Raw genomic sequence first — 20,193 nt, forward strand, 5'->3', positions numbered from 1 at the left:
TAGTATTTAGTCAGCCACCAATTGAGGAAGTTCTCCCACTTAAAAAGATGAGAGAGGCCTTCATCATAGGTACACTTCAACTATGAGACAAAATGAGAAGAAAAAAAATCCAGAAAATCACATTGTAGGATTTTGAATGAATTTATTTGCAAATTATGGTGGAAAATAAGTATTTGGTCAATGACAAAAGTTTCTCAATACTTTGTTATATACCCTTTGTTGGCAATGACAGAGGTCAAAGTCTTCACACACTGTTGCTGGTATTTTGGCCCATTCCTACATGCAGATCTCCTCTAGAGCAGTGATGTTTTGGTGCTGTTGCTGGGAAACACGGAATTTCAACTCACTCCAAAGATTTTCTATGGGGTTGAGATCTAGAGACTGGCTACGCCACTCCAGGACCTTGAAATGTTTCTTACGAAGCCATTCCTTCGTTGCCCGGGCGGTGTGTTTGGGATCATTGTCATGCTGAAAGACCCAGCCACGTTTCATCTTCAATGCCCTTGCTGATGGAAGGAGGTTTTCACTCAAAATCTCACGATACATGGCCCCATTCATTCTTTCCTTTACACGGATCAGTCGTCCTGGTCCCTTTGCAGAAAAACAGCCCCAAAGCATGATGTTTCCACCCCCATGCTTCACAGTAGGTATGGTGTTCTTTGGATGCAACTCAGCATTCTTTGTCCTCCAAACACGACGAGTTGAGTTTTTACCAAAAAGTTATATTTTGGTTTCATCTGACCATATGACATTCTCCCAATCTTCTTCTGGATCATCCAAATAAAAATGACGTTTTCGTCTTTAGAGCGTCTAGTCATGAAATCTATGCAGCCTACTCAATCAATTTTTATAGCTACTGTTTACAGGCCTCCTGGGCCATATACAGCGTTCCTCAATGAGTTCCCTGAATTCCTATCGGACCTTGTAGTCATAGCAGATAATATTCTAATCTTCGGTGACTTTAATATTCACATGGAAAAGTCCACAGACCCACTCCAAAAGGCTTTCGGAGCCATCATCGACTCAGTGGGTTTTGTCCAACATGTCTCTGGACCCACTCACTGTCACAGTCATACTCTGGACCTAGTTTTGTGCCATGGAATAAATGTTGTGGATCTTAATGTTTTTCCTCATAATCCTGGACTATCGGACCACCATTTTATTACGTTTGCAATTGCAACAAATAATCTGCTCAGACCCCAACCAAGGAACATCAAAAGTGGTGCTATAAATTCACAGACAACACAAAGATTCCTTGATGTTCTTCCAGACTCCCTCTGTCTACCCAAGGACGCCAGAGGACAAAAATCAGTTAACCACCTTACTGAGGAACCCAATTTAACCTTGCGCAATACCCTAGATGCAGTTGCACCCCTAAAAACTAAAAACATTTCTCATAAGAAACTAGCTCCCTGGTATACAGAAAATACCCGAGCTCTGAAGCAAGCTCCAGAAAATTGTAACGAAAATGGCACTACACCAAACTGGAAGTCTTGCGACTGGCTTGGAAAGACAGTACTGTGCAGTACCGAAGAGCCCTTACTGCTGCTCGATCATCCTATTTTTCTAACTTAATTGAGGAAAATAAGAACAATCCGAAATTCCTTTTTGATACTGTCGCAAAGCTAAATAAAAAGCAGCATTCCCCAAGAGAGGATGGCTTTCACTTCAGCAGTGATAAATTCATGAACTTCTTTGAGGAAAAGATCATGATTATTAGAAAGCAAATTACGGACTCCTCTTTAAATCTGCGTATTCCTTCAAAGCACAGTTGTCCTGAGTCTGCACAACTCTGCCAGGACCAAGGATCAAGAGAGACGCTCAAGTGTTTTAGTACTATATCTCCTCCTATAACCTTCAAGCTGCATACTGGACCCTATTCCAACTAAACTACTGAAAGAGCTGCTTCCTGTGCTTGGCCCTCCTATGTTGAACATAATAAACGGCTCTCTATCCACCGGATGTGTACCAAACTCACTAAAAGTGGCAGTAATAAAGCCTCTCTTGAAAAAAATTGACCCAGAAAATATATAAAAAACTAAAAATCGGCCTATATCAAATCTTCCATTCCTCTCAAAATGTTTAGAAAAGGCTGTTGCGCAGCAACTCACTGCCTTCCTGAAGACAAACAATGTATATGAAATGCTTCAGTCTGGTTTTAGACCCCATCATAGCACTGAGACTGCACTTGTGAAGGTGGTAAATTGCCTTTTAATGGCATCAGACCGAGGCTCCGCATCTGTCCTCGTGCTCCTAGACCTTAGTGCTGCTTTTGATACCATCGATCACCACATTCTTTTGGAGAGATTGGAAACCCAAATTGGTCTACACGGACAAGTTCTGGCCTGGTTTATATATTTTCTGTCGGAAAGATAGCAGTTTGTCTCTGTGAATGGTTTGTCCTCTAAAAAAATCAACTGTAAATTTCGGTGTTCCTCAAGGTTCCGTTTTAGGACCACTATTGTTTTCACTATATATTTTACCTCTTGGGGATGTAATTCGAAAACATAATGTTAACCTTCACTGCTATGCGGATGACACACAGCTGTACATTTCAATGAAACATGGTGAGGCCCCAAAATTGCCCTCGCTAGAAGCATCAGACATAAGGAAGTGGATGGCCTCAAACTTTCTACTTTTAAACTCTGACAAAACAGAGATGCTTGTTCTAGGTCCCAAGAAACAAAGAGATCTTCTGTTGAATCTGACAATTAATCTTAATGATTGTACAGTCGTCTCAAATAAAACTGTGAAGGACCTCGGCGTTACTCTGGACCCTGATCTCTCTTTTGAAGAACATATCAAGACCATTTCAAGGACAGCTTTTTTCCATCTATGTAACATTGCAAAAATCGGAAACTTTCTGTCCAAAAATGATGCAGAAAAATTAATCCATGCTTTTGTCACTTCTAGGTTAGACTACTGCAATGCTCTACTTTCCGGCTACCCGGATAAAGCACTAAATAAACTTCAGTTAGTGCTAAATACGGCTGCTAGAATCCTGACTAGAACCAAAAAAATGTGATCATATTACTCCAGTGCTAGCCTCCCTACACTGGCTTCCTGTCAAGGCAAGGGCTGATTTCCAGGTTTTACTGCTAACCTATAAAGCATTACATGGGCTTGCTCCTACCTATCTCTCTGATTTGGTCCTGCCGTACATACCTACACGTACGCTACGGTCACAAGACGCAGGCCTCAGGCCTAATTGTCCCTAGAATTTCTAAGCAAACAGCTGGAAGCAGGGCTTTCTCCTATAGAGCTCAATTTTTATGGAATGGTCTGCCTACCCATGTAAGAGACGCAAACTCGGTCTCAACCTTTAAGTCTTTACTGAAGACTCATCTCTTCAGTGGGTCATATGATTGAGTGTAGTCTGGCCCAGGAGTGGGAAGGTGAATGGAAAGGCTCTGGAGCAACGAACCGCCCTTGCTGTCTCTGCCTGGCCGGTTCCCCTCTTTCCACTGGGATTCTCTGCCTCTAACCCTATTACAGGGGCTGAGTCACTGGCTTACTGGGGCTCTTTCATACCGTCCCTGGGAGGGGTGCGTCACTTGAGTGGGTTGAGTCACTGATGTGATCTTCCTGTCTGGGTTGGCGCCCCACTGGTGTGGGTGTTTAAATTCCTATATCAAACAATCATGCTGCCCAAAAACAGGGTTGTCAAACATAGGCCGAATCTGGCCCACGAGGGGGTCCAAAACGGTTAGAGTACTTTACTTTAAAATGACTAAAACCAAATGGAAACGGTGTAGAAATGATAATGGACCTACATTCATACAGTTTCTTGACTGTTTCCAGCTCACTACTAATCACCAAAATGAAAGCTAGAGAGTCAGGGAGCATCAAATAAATAAAAAAAAGATGATAGAGGACTATTTTGTTCAAATTTGAATGTCAAAGAAATATTTTTTAAATCACTGCGGCCCTCCGGACCTCGTTTAAGACCGAATGCAACCCCCGGGGAAAAATTAGTTTGACCCCCCTGTCCTAAAACATCAACAATCCCCCCACAACATTCTTCCTCCGCAGTCAGATCCTGTTCCTCATGTCAAGATGAGTAACCAACCACATCTCAACAGTGTGGATGCATTCAATGCTTCACTTCAAACACCTCCCACAGTCCTCCAGCCCTTGGCTGATGTGTTACTAAACACTCTTAAATAAATAGATAAATGGTGTGTAATATTTGCCTTAAGTTAGCATTTTGCCTCCACAGCTCACAATGCACTGGAGTACAACCAGCCCAGTGCACACTGACTATACAGGACCAAAGTCCCTTTAAAAAAAGGTACAGTAGTCTCTGAACAATGTTTTAATAATTGCTATTCTAAGGACAGATAAGATCATCTGTAATCGGGGTCCTTTTCAATTCAGGAAGTAAATTGACATTACAATATTTTCTTCAATATGAGGAAAAAAATATTGGAATTTGTTTACTTCCTGAATTGAACTGGAATTGACCCCAACCCTGAAATACTGTAACTGAAATCATTTGAATACTAGATTTGGATCTTAGCTTGGCTACAGACGGAAAATTCTACTGTATCTCCCTTTGCCGCTGAGTTCAGAGCCATTTCATTATTTTGTTCATAATGACTAATGCTCAACATAATTTACCCAAATGTCAACTGCCTCTTTCAAATAAGTGTGTTTTGTGCCCTAGTTAAAAGCCTCAAACCCCCCACAAGAGCATCAGTATGACACATAACGGCACAAAGCACACTTTAATGTCACTCCTCTAATTTCCATCAGTACCACTAAAGACTCACTTGACTTCAGGCTATAGAAATCCACTGGGGACACAAAAGTGCTTCTCAAACATGCACCCTATTCCCTACATAGTCCACTAAAGGGAATAGGGTGTCATTTGTGATACTTTCAAAAATAGTTATGTATTTGGTCATGTTTAAGCCCCCCCTTTGGGGCTGTCAAATCGCTCTCCCTTTCAGAATACGCCTATAGGAGTTTGGACATTCAAAGCCACATGTACACTTTAGTAATACACTGCTCAAAAAAATAAAGGGAACACTAAAATAACACATCCTAGATCTGAATGAATGAAATATTCTTATTAAAACCTTTTGTGACTAGGGGGCAGTATTTTCATTTTTGAAAAAATAACGTTCCCAATGTAAACGGGCTATTTTGTCAGGACAAGATGCTAGAATATGCATATAATTGACAGTTTAGGATAGAAAACACTAAAGTTTCCAAAACTGTAAAAATATTGTCTGTGAGTATAACAGAACTGATTTTGCAGGCGAAAGCCTGAGAAAAATCCAATCCGGAAGTGACTCATCTTTTGAAAGCTCTGCGTTCCAATGCGTCCCTATTGAGCAGTAAATGGGCTATCAACCAGATTACTTTTTCTCCGTATTCCCCAAGCTGTCTACAGCATTGTGACGTAGTTTTACGCATTTATGTTGAAGAATACCCGTAAGCGGCTACATTGCGCAACTGGTCACCTGATGGCTCCCAGAGTGATTCTCGCATAAAATACAAAGGTAGCCATTATTCCAATCGGTCCTACTGAAAAACCAATTGTCCCGGTGGATATATTATCAAATAGATTTTTTGAAAAACACCTTGAGGATTGATTATAAACAACGTCTGCCATGTTTCTGTCGATATTATGGAGCTAATTTTGAATATTTTTCTGCGTTTTCGTGACTGCAATTTCCGGGCGATTTCTCAGCCAAACGTGAAAAACAAACGGAGCTATTTCGCATTCAAAAATAATATTTTTGGAAAAAAGGAACATTGGCTATCTAACTGGGAGTCTCGTGAGTGAAAACATCCAAAGCTCAAATGTAAACGATTTAATTTGATTGCTTTTCTGATTTCTGTGACCAAGTTACATGCTGCTAGCTGGACAAAATGCTATGCTAGGCTATCGATAAACTTACACGAATGCTTGTCTAGCTTTGGCTGTAAAGCATATTTTGAAAATCTGAGATGACAGGGTGATTAACAAAAGGCTAAGCTGTGTCTCAATATATTTCACTTGTGATTTTCATGAATAGGAATATTTTCTGGGAATATTTATGTCCGTTGCGTTATATTAATTAGTGTCAGTCGATGATTACGCTCCCACATGCGGGATGGGGAGTCACTAGAGGTTAAATACTTTTTTCTTTACATAGTTGAATGTGCCGACAACAAAATCACACAAAAATTATCAATGGAAATCAAATTTATCAACTCATGGAGGTCTGGATTTGGAGTCACACTCAAAATTAAAGTGGAAAACCACACTACAGGCTGATCCAACTTTGATGTAATGTCCTTAAAACAAGTCAAAATGAGGCTCAGTAGTGTGTGTGGCCTCCACGTGCCTGTATGATCTCCCTACCACGCCTGGGCATGCTCCTGATGAGGTGGCGGATGGTCTCCTGAGGGATCTCCTCCCAGACCTGGACTAAAGCATCCGCCAACTCCTGGACAGTATGTGGTGCAATGTGACGTTGGTGGATGGAGCGAGACATGATGTCCCAGATGTGCTCAATTGGATTCAGGTCTGGGAAACGAGCGGGCCAGTCCATAGCATCAATGCCTTCCTCTTGCAGGAACTGCTGACACACTCCAGCCACATAAGGTCTAGCATTGTCTTGCATTAGGAAGAACCCAGGGCCAACCGCACCAGCATATGGTCTCACAAGGGGTCTGAGGATCTCATCTCGGTACCTAATGGCAGTCAGGCTACCTCTGGCGAGCACATGGAGGGCTGTGCGGCCCCCCAAAGAAATGCCACCCCACACCATGACTGACCCACCGCCAAACCGGTCATGCTGGAGGATGTTGCAGGCAGCAGAACGTTCTCCACGACATCTCCAGACTCTGTCACATCTGTCACGTGCTCAGTGTGAACCTGCTTTCATCTGTGAAGAGCACAGGGCGCCAGTGGCGAATTTGCCAATCTTGGTGTTCTCTGGCAAATGCCAAACGTCCTGCACGGTGTTGGGCTGTAAGCACAACCCCCACCTGTGGACGTTGGGCCCTCATACCAGCCTCATGGAGTCTGTTTCTGACCGTTTGAGCAGACACATGCACATTTGTGGCCTGCTGGAGGTCATTTTGCAGGGCTCTGGCAGTGCTCCTCCTGACCAAAACATCAGCCAGGAAGCATAGGAACTGAGAAGTGGTCTCTGGTCACCACCTGCAGAACCACTCCTTTATTGGGGGTGTCTTGCTAAGTGCCTATAATTTCCACCTGTTGTCTATTCCATTTGCACAACAGCATGTGGAATTTATTGTAAATCAGTGTTGCTTCCTAAGTGGACAGTTTGATTTCACAGAAGTGTGATTGACTTGGAGTTACATTGTGTTGTTTAAGTGTTCCCTTTATTTTTTTTGAGCAGTGTATATTAAACCCACAATGGGTCTGACTGGAACGGAGAGTCAAATGAGTGGTGGTGATTTCAAGAACAACCTGTCGGTTACACTGTAATAATCATGACAAGATGGATGTCGTTGACAATCAAGAGTCTATCTACAGTCATGACACAATCCATTAGTTTGTTCGTTTTACACTGAACCAATATCTGACCTGAACACTGAATCATCATAAGAGTGCAAAGTCCATTGTCATTACCATTTGTTATGTCATGACTATATCAAGTTAAGCGTTACCAAAACTACTTCTACCAGTGTGTAGAGAAAATGTAGTATGAATATCTAATGAATAATTGTAGACCAAAGCTGCTGTTCTTAATTCAAAAGACATATGAAAAGTAGGTCTTGTATTCCCAAATGATATAATGCAGTCCCAAACGATTCGTACTACTAGGCCGGTCTACTGACGTCAGCCGCTATGAATAAATTATTACACTTAATTTAAAAAATGCGCTGCACAGTGCACTTTAATAGGTGCTTTCTGTGCAGTAATCAGTCAGAAAGTAATCCTTATTTAGTTTTTTTGATAATCAAGTACTGTACTCAACACTGAAATGAATGACTGGTGAAGTGATTCAAAGTGATTTTATCCAACAACAAACTAATTAATCAACTCCTTACCATTTAGTGCATAGCTGATCGAAAATCTTCCATGTTACAAAATGAATAAAAAGGTGTTTGGCTATATGAGCTATGAGGAACGGTCAACTACCCGACAACATCGTTACTTTCCAAAAACGTCTGTCTCAATTCCTCAAATAAAGATCACACTTGAGAACAGCAAACAGTGAGTGGACATTCACTTTCTTGGTATGGCTATACTTTTTTTGCAGCTCGTGACATTTATATTTGCATATTTCCTCTATTTTTAATAATTTATTGAGATTAGCTCCACTCCTGTTACATATTCATAATGATCTGCTCCTAACCAATCCCTAGGGACTTAACCTCGATCAGACCCATGTCATGTGTGTAGGGGATGAGACCTCTGTGCTATATAAGCCTGTCTGTGCTACATGGTACCCCAGGGGTGCTGAGATGCCCCTACACACACAAACACTGAACCTCCCACTGGGAAACCCACTCTGGTGTGTGACACCAACTCAGAACCATGTGGTATACATTGACAATTTGTGTGGAATGCTTTATTTTGTGTGGTGGCACATACCAAAACGATGCACTTTCACTCCTCTAGAGCAGTATTTTTCAGTCCAGTACTATTCTCACAAAACTAATTCCACTAATCAAGGGTTCAGTGATTAGTTAAATAGGTATATCAGATGCAGTATGTTAATGCTGGCCTAGAACAAAAGCCTGCACACACCCTGTGGGTCCCCAGGACCAGGATTGAGGAGCAGTGCTCTAGACTAGAGATGATCCCCATAGTCTTGGTATGGAACCTGCTCCTGGGTGAATTTTCTCCTACATGTACAGATCTAGGATCAGATTTCCCTCCCCCAATCTTAACCATTAGTGGGGAAATACACATGACCCAATGGCAGGTCTAGTGGCAACTTTACCCTACACTATGGAACCTAGAAGCGTCTGATTGGACATTACGTAACCAGGGCTGTCACTTCTCATTTCACCAGGCCAGTGAGAGAGAGCGGGCTGAGGAGTCAGACGACGTCCACTGTAAGAGTAATGGGATTTGATTTCATTTTCATCGAGATACAAAGAATTACAATCCCACAAACTAGCAAACCATTAGGCGTATTGCGACAACGTAATTTAGGATTAGGCAAAAATGACTTCTCGGCAGAAGGGGTGCATATGGAACAGAACTGTCATTCAGAATGTCCAGCCTCAGGACATGAAACAACCCTCACCATTACCAACCAATATTACTACCTCTTCTCAGCTGACATAGATCTTTCATTTTTTTAAGGAGAATTCAAATGTAGGTGCGGCATCTCAGAATATTTTGGGGAGTGGTTTGCTCACAGTTATTTTTGTGAAACTGTGAGTGAAGTTCCTATTTAACTCTGTTGTGTAATGCCATTACATGTTAAATATGACTATGGCCAGTTATGGTGTCTTGTGAAATACTCATGTATGACCTTGTGTCAATTGAGAACGGTTGACTAAATCAGGGAGGTTCTCAATTCTCTCCTCAGGGACCCACAGCCATTGTAGGGCTAGCAAAATTGATTCAACATAACACAAAAACACCTAAGGAATTTTAACTATATAGTACGGCTAACCAGAATAAAAAACCCTGTTTGGTTATTCAAAAGGATCTACAAAAGAACCTTGGAGATTGAGGAAGGATTTTATAGAACCATTATCCATAAAAGTTCCATAAAGAACCATAAAAAGGTGTTCTATATAGCCCCAAAAAGGGTTGTAACTAGAGCGGAACCCTTTTTTGGTGATATATAGAACCTTTTATTAATGTTTTTATAGAACCTTCAGGAAAGGGTTCTTTATAGCACCATACGCTGCCTGCACCTGCCTGCCCGTCCAGCATCACTACTCTGGAAGGTTCTGACTTAGAATATGTGGACAACTACAAATACCTAGGTGTCTGGTTAGACTGTAAACTCTCCTTCCAGACTCACATCAAACATCTCCAATCCAAAGTTAAATCTAGAATTGGCTTCCTATTTCGCAACAAAGCATACTTCACTCATGCTGCCAAACATACCCTCATAAAACTGACCATCCTACCGATCCTCGACGATGTCATTTACAAAATAGCCTCCAACACCCTACTCAATAAATTGGATGCAGTCTATCACAGTGCCATCTGTTTTGTCACCAAAGCCCCATATACTACCCACCATTGCGACCTGTACGCTCTCGTTGGCAGGCCCTCGCTTCATACTCGTCGCCAAACCCACTGGCTCCAGGTCGCCTACTAGACCCTGCTAGGTAAAGTCCCCCCTTATCTCAGCTCGCTGGTCACCATAGCAGCACCCACCTGTAGCACGCGCTCCAGCAGGTATATTTCACTGGTCACCGCCAAAACCAATTCCTCCTTTGGCCGCCGCTCCTTCCAGTTCTTTGCTGCCAATGACTGGACGAACTACAAAAATCTCTGAAACTGGGGACACTTATCTCCCTCACTAGCTTTAAGCACCAGCTGTCAGAGCAGCTCACAGATTACTGCACCTGTACATAGCCCATCTATAATTTAGCCCAAACAACTACCTCTTCCCCTACTGTATTTATTTATTTAGCTCCTTTGCACCCCATTATTTCTCTCTCCTTTGCACATTCTTCCACTGCAAATCTACCATTCCTGTATTTTACTTGCTATATTGTATTTACTTCGCCACCATGGCCTTTTTTTGCCTCCCTTATCTCACCTCATTTGCTCACATTGTATATAGACATTTTTCTACTGTATTATTGACTATGTTTGTTTTACTCCATGTGTTACTCTGTGTTGTTGTATGTGTCAAACTGCTTTGCTTTATCTTGGCCAGGTCACAATTGTAATTACCTGGTTAAATAAAGGTGAAATAAATCAATAAAATACAGGTTCCATTTGGAAATGTTATGAGGATGTGTCTTTATAGAACCTCCAAAAAAAAAGGTTCTATATAGCACTATATCCCCCCCCCCACAGAAAAAAATGAGTGTGTGTACTCCCTTTTAACAGTGAGTGTAAGGTAACAATATTGTGGAGGATGGATGAGCTTGTAAGAGTTGTGCCTGCAGCAAATGGGTACAGAAATAGGCTCATGTCCAGCTGTACCTTCGCCTGATATAATGTAACATGACATTATAGCACACTACAATTACATCTGTTAGCAACACATGTTGAAGGGGTTAACAGTTGCATTACTTTATTTCACGTTCCTGAAATATTCCAGAATATCACTTAAAAATATTTGATATTTTATAATTTAATGATGAATGACAAAGATAAATGAATTTGTTCTGGTTATGCAAAATGCCATACTCATCATAGCTGCATATTATACAGTAAATCTTATTACAATTTCTGGGAAGTCGATGAAAATGCTCTTCATTCACACTTTTTGGGGTAGAGTAGAAAAACAACAGCAAGTGTAAACATTTGACACTTCCACACCTATCAGGTGTCTAACACTGAACTTTATGGTTTTTAGGTCATTTCCTTACACTTGATGTATGACTGCATGACTGCCTTTAACCTAGTCATTCTCAATCCTTGTCATCAGACTTTCCTTTAACCTAGTCATTCTCAACCCTTATCCCTCTAGTTCAGGTTATGCAAAAATAAAGAAATAAACCAAACCATATTCCTACCAAGTTAGACAGCGGGCTGCCATTAGACCACACACACTTCACGTGAGACTTCCTACCACGAAATCTACCACCGTTTACACAGTAGGAATATGATGCGGTTTAGAAAAAAGCTGGATTCTAAAGTTTATTTGATAGCAAGGGACACATTTCACTATGTCTGGTAAGTAGAGTTCCTAGAGATTCTACAGATGCTTTTATTGACAGGAAGAAGAAGAAGAAGAAAATGTGAAGCCGGCTATATTGTGGTATGGTTATTTTCCATCGCCAACCACCAGAACAATACACAGACTCCTGATGTTGTGTCCCAAAGCTAGGCCACACATATGCCCAAGGTGAATGGTTGAGCTGTGTGTTTCAGTGCAGCCAGCCTGCAGTAGACATATTAGCAACTTCATCATTCCTCCTCCTGAAACATCACCCCTCCTCAAGTCAATGTTTCAACCCAGCATTAGTCAAGTCTGGGTGACTAGTGCAGGGTTGAGACATGACTAGGGGAGGGGTGAGGTCTGAAGAATAGGAATGTGGAAATTCCTAATATGTTTTGGTTTAAGTTGGCTCAAAAGTGGCGCAGCGGTCTAAGGTACTGCATCTCAGTGCTAGAGGTGTCACTACAGACCCTGGTTCGATCCAGTCATTGTAAAAATTTGTAGAATTTGTTCTTAATTGACTTGCCTAATTAAATAAAGTTTCAATAAAATACAATTTTAAAAAACGTTTCTGTAGTTGAAGTTTTGAACAGTTTTCTCCAGTGGTTAGTTTCAAGGCAGACTATTCTGGACTGATGTGCAGTGTGCTTTTCTGCCTCCTTCACAGCTGTCGTGGCATTCATTCAGGTGGATGCTGCACATCAGTAGTGAGAGAGTTCTAGCCATGGCATCTGACTTCAGATACTAATACTGAGAAGCGCTGCTTCAGAAACCAGGGACCAGGGAGCCCTGATGAATGACTACAGACCAGTCAAACACCCTGGATGTGACCCCCCTCTATTTCATCTCTGAATGCCTCCTCTCTAGCCTTCCCCTTGGGGCTGACTGCTCAAGCCATGAAGGAACTACCCTGCCTGCCATAATCTATTGAACTATTTGATTTCTCTTAAAGTTCTTTGAGAGTTTAATGAAAAGCGCTATATAAGTTTAATAAATCTATTATTATTATTATTATTGTTATGATGTATTCCGTACATGCTTACCTACTTTCTCCAGACTGCACGCTCAGCTGTACCGTTACGGACCTGCTGTTAAGACAACCTTCCTTGGGTGGAAAGAGCAGAACACTCCACAAAACAGCCTAAGTTGCATTGCAAAAGCAATGCTCTCAGAGCACGTAGCGTATACTAGCTAGCTAGAGTACTGTATGCATGATTTGCTACAATGCAAAAACAATGCCTCCAGAGCACAAAATGCATGCTAGTGTAAGGGTGATTTAATCTGTTCAGACACGGTTTGCATCTGGGTAATATTTTAAGCAATCTGAGGCCCATGTTTTTAAATGTGCAGCGCATATGTAGCCTATGTGCCCCCTTGGACTTCATTAAAGAAACCTATCAATATCCTTCAGCTCAAAATAACATATTAAGATCTCTAAATCAGGAGGATTAGCTTGGTTCTTTTTAAAATAATAGGATAACTATTAACAATGGGTAAATTTCCAGCTACTATTGTGGGTTTACACTAGGAGTATGTTGTTGTTTTCCACACAAGCCAATGATAAGAGCCTAAGTGTCCCAATGAGAGCAGTGGGATGTGGGAGTGAAATTATATTGTTACTTATTATTATTATTCATTGGCTCAGCATCCACTCTTAACAAGGAGGATTTCAGCTATAATTCTCTCACAAATGCCACCATTTTTTTTATAGCTGGTATTTATTGTCTGTTATTTTCATTTTTTTAAAGCCGTGTGGCATAATCTAGGAAGGGAAAGCGGTAACTGTCTTTCAAGTGTTGGATATAATATGCAACTGTGCATCTTACGGTACAAGCTGAAGAATGGTGTTTTCAAAATGAGGTTCTCAAGCCCACAGACCCCACTGATGCTACTCAAACTATTTTGGGAGAAAGAATAGTCTGTGATTAATTGTGTTTAGCAAAAGGATGAAGGCTGACGATGCTAATAATTTTTTAATTTTAAATTTTATTTAACCCTTATTTTATCAGGTAAGTTGACTGAGAACACATTCTGATTTACAGCAACGACCTGGGGAATAGTTATAGGGGAGTTACAGGGAAACCAATTGTAAGCTGGGGATGATTAGGTGGCCATGATGGTACAGTATGAAGACCAGATTGGGAATTTAGCCCCTACTCTTACGATAAGTGCCATGGGATCTTTTAGTGACCACCGAGAGTTAGGACACCCGTTTAACGTCCCATCCGAAAGACGGAACCCTACACAGGGCAATGTCCTCAATCACTGCCCTGGGGCATTGGGATATTTTTTTAGACCAGAGGAAAGGGTGCCTCCTACTGGCCCTCCAACATCAATTCCAGCAGCATATGGTCTCCCATCTAGGAACTGACCAGGACCATATGTTATGAATGCACGGCAAATGCAAATTAGTTGTGCCTTACGTGATAAACGATTGTTCAAGCTGTAGCCAGATTTTCATAATTACTAAACAAAAACATTGTCTAAGTGTGGAGATTAAATTATGAGAAAAAGAGTACATATTCCAAGGAACAATTGGGTTAACTCGTCATAGCTGGCTGTATGGAGACCTGAAGCATGCTGAACACACATTACCTATCAGCAATAGAACACTTTCCTTATTAATCCTCACAGAATGATGTCATTATTTGTCAAGTGTTGACAAAAGCCCTATGTCCAATATGAATATGAGGGCCTACTTGTTTTAATGGCAGATATTTCTTCATAGCAAGGCCATAGAATTGTTCAGGGTCCCCATGGAGCGAATGTTAGAAAGATAAGAAAGCGCACCGTCAGATGTTGGTAGTGGGATAGTCACAAGGTGGCCATTCCAAAATGGACAACTGAATGCCGAGTAAGTTAAGCTATTTTAAGGATATAACTTAGGGTTAGAGGCTTATGGTTAGAACCATATATATGGTTAAAAAGTGTCGTTCCAGTACTTTCATCCTTCCCAGCATGGCTAGTGCTAATGCTGATCATGTATTTCCTTGATTCCTTACGTCCTCACAATACATTGAAGGTGAAGGTCTGAGGGGAGGAACTTAAATCTTCTCCTCCAATGCATTTTGAGAAGGAGGCGAGAAGAGAACACACAATGAATCAAGGAAACACCATCAACATTCACCCGGTGAGTGAAGGGAAATGGAAAATGATGGAGGGGAGGAGACATCTCTACTCTCTCAACCATTATACAGTCTGCATGGTAGGTCCCCAAATCCATCCTCTCAGACAAGCCACTCACTTTACCCCCATGGGTAATTTGAAGAGGGCTTAGAGAAATCCCCCTATCTTAGCTCTCTGCAGAGGGGAGCCCGTACTGTATGGCGATCACAGACATCCACTGAGAAGCAGGGAAATAAACAGAGCTGGAGGGAAGAAAAGTGGGGCACAGTACATTCTACTCCAACAGTTGAATAAACTATAACGGATCATTGAGTGGCATTTATGAACTACAACAGTGATTACCTAAATGAGCATTAACCATACTCACCTTTCAGAGAGTCACAGGTTGTGAGGCTAAACAATTTAATGCACTGCAAATTCAGCAATGTGATACTTTATTATTCGACCATGCTGGTCATTTATGAACATTTGAACATCTTGACCATGTTTTGTTATAATCTCCACCCGGCACAGCCAGAAGAGGACTGGCCACCCCACATAGCCTGGTTCCTCTCTAGGTTTCTTCCTAGGTTTTGGCCTTTCTAGGGAGTTTTTCCTAGCCACCGTGCTTCTTCACCTGCATTGCTTGCTGTTTGGGGTTTTAGGCTGGGTTTCTGTACAGCACTTTGAGATATCAGCTGATGTACGAAGGGCTATATAAAATAAATTTGATTGATTGATTGATTGATTGATTAAAGTAACTGTCCAGTGTTTCCAGATTTCTATGAAATATTACCTATAATTAACTACAATATCGCTACACTTGCATTAACACCTGCTAACCATGTGTATGTGACAAATACATTTGATTTAATATGAGTTTGTTTTTCTTGGAATGGTGTGGGCATATACCCGTCATTGAAAATATGAATGTGAGTAGACCGCTGATTGGCCAGCTCATCCTCTAGGAGGAAATAGCAAGCATTTTTTAAATGTTCTGTTTGAGATACAAGTTTGTGGTAGGGTTTATGGAAGTTTCTTTCTCCAATTTAAGCTTTGGCCAAAAATATGAGTATTTGGATTCAACAACATTGAGTTAATAACATAATATTAACTTTTAGAAGTTAGATTTTCACTGGACAGTTACTTTAATTAGATATCAAGCTGGGTCCTTGTATTCGGCTGCTTCAGGTCAATGTCATGGCTCATGGCTTCATGAGTAGGAGACATGATATGGGTGATGATGGCAACATATTTGGAGGAGGCAGACCTTAATGCAGGTTATAAGCTGCATTTTTAAATCAGGGACAGTAGGAGACAGTACCAGTAGCGATCTAATGATGTGATGGCATTCACATTACACCACCTCCTCCATTGCCTCTGTATAACAAGGTGTGCCTCATTTCAAAACACTGAAACACGATCAGACTAAAGGACATGTCGCAAGTCATTGCAATAATACATTTTGGTGAAATTCTGAAAGCTGGTTCTCTTGAAAAAGGACACCATGCCCTGGAATGACTAATATCAATCCAGTCCAGATTGTTGCACAAACTGATCACTCCCTGTTCCACTCATCACACTTGTGACTTCACAAGCTATTCATCACTGGACATCTCCATTGACTCAAGACCTTGGACTCTGTTACTCTTCATAATTTATTGAGTCTTTCATCAATGTTAGAAGTTGATTGGCAATATTAAAAGTCTAGATTGTGCTCTGTCCCCTCACTAATCATATACAATAAAAAAATGCAAGACTTTACAATTAGTTACTATCAAATCTAACCTTCAACATACAACTTTTAAGCAGAAAAATGGTTGGATTTACCTCTTTCTTGCGCACCATAGCGCTTTCTCCAAATTCCTTGGCTTGTTGTAAAACAGTGTTTAAATGAACAGCCTAATAATCCATTTCCTTGGAGTAGAACTAGAAAAGGAGTATCATGTGTATTCTCTCCTGTATTCCCTCGACCGTCCAGTCTCTCTGAATGCAACTCAGAGAAGCACTGTTTTACGTAAAGAAAAAAGGCAGGGGAGTACTCTCATTCTTAAGATGCGTGTCATCCTCCCCAGGTCTCATTCACACACATTTCCATTTATTTTTCTTCTTTTGCATGTTGTCTCGCTCTCCATCGGCCTCGCTTTCGCTCTCGTCTCTTCACCGACGCACAGTTTCATCCCTATTATTTTGCTCTCTCTCTCTCTCTCTCGTCTCTTCACCGACGCAGTTTCATCCCTATTATTTTGCTCTCTCTCGTCTCTTCACCGACGCACAGTTTCATCCCTATTATTTTGCTCTCTCTCTCTCTCTCTCGTCTCTTCACCGACGCAGTTTCATCCCTATTATTTTGCTCTCTCTCGCTCTCTCTCGTCTCTTCACCGACTCAGTTTCATCCCTATTATTTTGCTCTCTCTCTCGTCTCTTCACCGACTCACAGTTTCATCCCTATTATTTTGCTCTCTCTCGTCTCTTGCAGCTCACTCCACTTGCTCTTGTCCATCTCCCTCTTGCACTCTCTCTTCTCTATTTGCCTCTCTCTTCACTCACTCCTTGCATGTTCTTGCACTCATATATGTATATATTTATTTTTCTCTCTCCCTCTCGCTCTAACCAGTGAATCTTGCTGTTATCCTATTTTCCGGTGTGCCTTGATTCCCAAGCCAGATAGCACCACCACCAAAATAGCACACGCACCACTTAGACCAGGCCCTTTTACAATTGTTTTTGGTCGGGTGGACAAGGTGACATGGTGTTCTAGGGGGTAAATATATCCCAGCGGAGCATGGGGTGCATCTCAAATGGCACCATAATCCCTATATAGTGCACTACTTTGTGCACTGGTCAAAAGTAGTGCACTATATAGGGAACAGTGTGCGATTTGGTACACAACCATGCTGTCTCAATCCTGATAATTCACCACTCCATATCCTCCAAAAACACTCATGCAGCCTGTGCAGCTTTGTAGAAATTCAGCCTCGGAGCATTCACAGCAACAACCATCAAGATGTTTTACAGTGCTATGCCAACATAACGCATAAGCACTTCCTCTTCTGCAAATCCTTATTATTTGGCGTCTCGACAGTCTGGTTTTGTGCATGCATTACAAAAGAGAGTTATCAGTCTTTGTAAAGCATTGTGGCATCATAAAACATTCAAACACAAGGATAATCTTCTACAAGAGGGAAGGACAAATCAGGTGACAGTAAAACAGAAAAGAATCCTTTATCCACCATATATTACAACATTAGTTTAGTCGTGCTCTTAATAAAAGCAACTAACCGAAACGTTAAGCACAAGTGTTTGTTTCTCTTTACCATGACAAAATGTTTACCAATATTATTTATTAGACACGGTAATAAAAAAAAGTTAAGTGCATCCAATCCTTTACAATATTTTCGAATTGACAACACTCATGAGAACATTCTTTATGCTAATATATTCATACAGCTCATGACAACAAATGTCTGAAATCTCTCACAAATATTTTTTTTTTTACATCAAGTCAGTAGCTTCTTCTGACCTACTTTCAATGGAAGTGCCTCTGAATCTCATCTAGAACAGTGCAAAAATATTTCTGCAGCCCCAAATATTTGCCTAATTTGACACTTCGCTATTTACAGGTATTGCAGGCTGCAGTTGCACCCTTCTCAGTGTATGAGGTAATTAAGGTAGATACAGTTTGTACATATAACTAGGAATAAAGTGACATAATAAACAGTAGCAGCAGCGTATGTGATGAGACAAAAAAGTTACAGGTATTTCATCACAATATGCTCAATGCAAACCTGTTTACAGTGACATATAGCCTACATATAATGAAACCAGCAGCTCTTCGTTGTGCGTCAAGCATTGCGCTGTTTATAACTTCAAGCCTCTCAACTCCCGAGATGAGGCTGGTGTAAGCGAAGTGAAAACTACAAACTTGCAAACTACTACGGACAACAAAAGGGAAGCACAGCCACGAGCTGCCCTTTGACACGAGCCTACCAGACGAGCTAAATAACTTCTATGCTCACTTTGAGACAAGCAACACTGAAGCATGCATGAGAGCATCAGCTGTTCCGGATGACTGTGTGTTCACGCTCTCCGTAGCCGATGTGAGTAAGACCTTTAAAAAAGGTCACCATTTACAAGGCCGCAGGGCCAGACGGATTACCAGGGCATGTACTCCGAGCACACGCTGACCAACTGGCAAGTGTCTTCACTGACATTTTCAACCTGTCCCTGCACGATTCTGTAATACCAACATAGTCCCTGTGCCCAAGAACACCAAAGTAACCTGCCTGAATGACTACCGACACGTAGCACTCACGTCTGTAGCCATGAAGGGCTTTGAAAGGCTGGTCATGGCTCACAACATCATTATCCCAGAAACCCTAGACCCACTCCAATTTGCATACTGCCCCAATAGATCCACAGACGATGCAATCTCTATTGCATTCCACATTGCCATTTCCCACCTGGACAAAAGGAACACCTATGTGAGAATGCCATTTGTTCACTACAGCTCAGCGTTAAACTCCATAGTGCCCAAAAAGCTCATCACTAAGCTAAGGACACTGGGACTAAACACCTCCCTCTGCAACCGGTTCCATCATGCGTGATCAGTTCCGTCATGTACTCCCAGTTCACCCATCACTGCATGGCCAAGCACGACTCCAACACCATCATTAAGTTGGAAAGGAGATGGTTGCTGACTACAGGAAAAGGAGGACCGAGCACGCCCCCATTCTCATCGATGGAGCTGTAGTGGAGCAGGTTGAGAGCTTGAAGTTCCTTGGCGTCCACATCTCCAATAAACTATAATGGTCCAAACACACCAAGACAGTCGTGACGAGGGAACCACAACGCCTATCCCCCCTCAGGAGACTGAAAAGACTTGGCATAGGTTCTTAGATCCTAAAAAATTTCTGCAGCTTCACTATCGAGAGCATCCTGAGTGGTTGCAGCATCGCCTGGTATAGCAACTGCTCGGCCTCCGACCGCAAGGCACTACTGATGGTAGTGCGTACGGCCCAGTACGCCAAGCTTCTTGCCAGCCAGGACCTCTATACCAGGCTGTGTCAGAGGAAGGCCCTAAAAATTGCAAGACTCCAGCCACCCTAGTACTAGACTGTTCTCTCTGCTACCGCACGGCAAGCAGTACCAGAGTGCCAAGTCTAGGTCCAAAGGCTTATTAACAGCTTCTACCCCCAAGCAATACAACTCCTGAACAGCTAATCAAATGGATACCCAGACTATTTTCATTGCCTGCCTCCCCCCCATTTTTACATTGCTGCTACTCTCTGCTCTGTTTATTATCCAT

General features: G+C 41.7%; 1 protein-coding gene across 6 annotated transcripts in view; it reads right to left on the reverse strand.

The window, feature by feature from the left end:
- gramd1ba (GRAM domain containing 1Ba) overlaps positions 1–17,433 on the reverse strand; it is a 133,352-nt gene extending 115,919 nt beyond the window's left edge. For 4 of the 6 annotated variants that reach the window (XM_090186022.1, XM_090186015.1, XM_021617608.3 and 1 more), the window contains exon 1: positions 16,716–17,433. The gene's annotated coding sequence lies outside the window, so the exon portion shown is untranslated. The remainder of the gene's footprint in view (positions 1–16,715) is intronic. The other 2 variants (XM_090186026.1, XM_090186023.1) reach the window with 2 other exon arrangements.
- Between the last annotated feature and the right edge of the window lie 2,760 nt (positions 17,434–20,193).

This window comes from Oncorhynchus mykiss, chromosome 10 (genome assembly GCF_057628025.1).
Source record: "Oncorhynchus mykiss isolate SJ-2025 chromosome 10, ASM5762802v1, whole genome shotgun sequence".
Taxonomy (NCBI): Eukaryota; Metazoa; Chordata; class Actinopteri; order Salmoniformes; family Salmonidae; genus Oncorhynchus; species Oncorhynchus mykiss.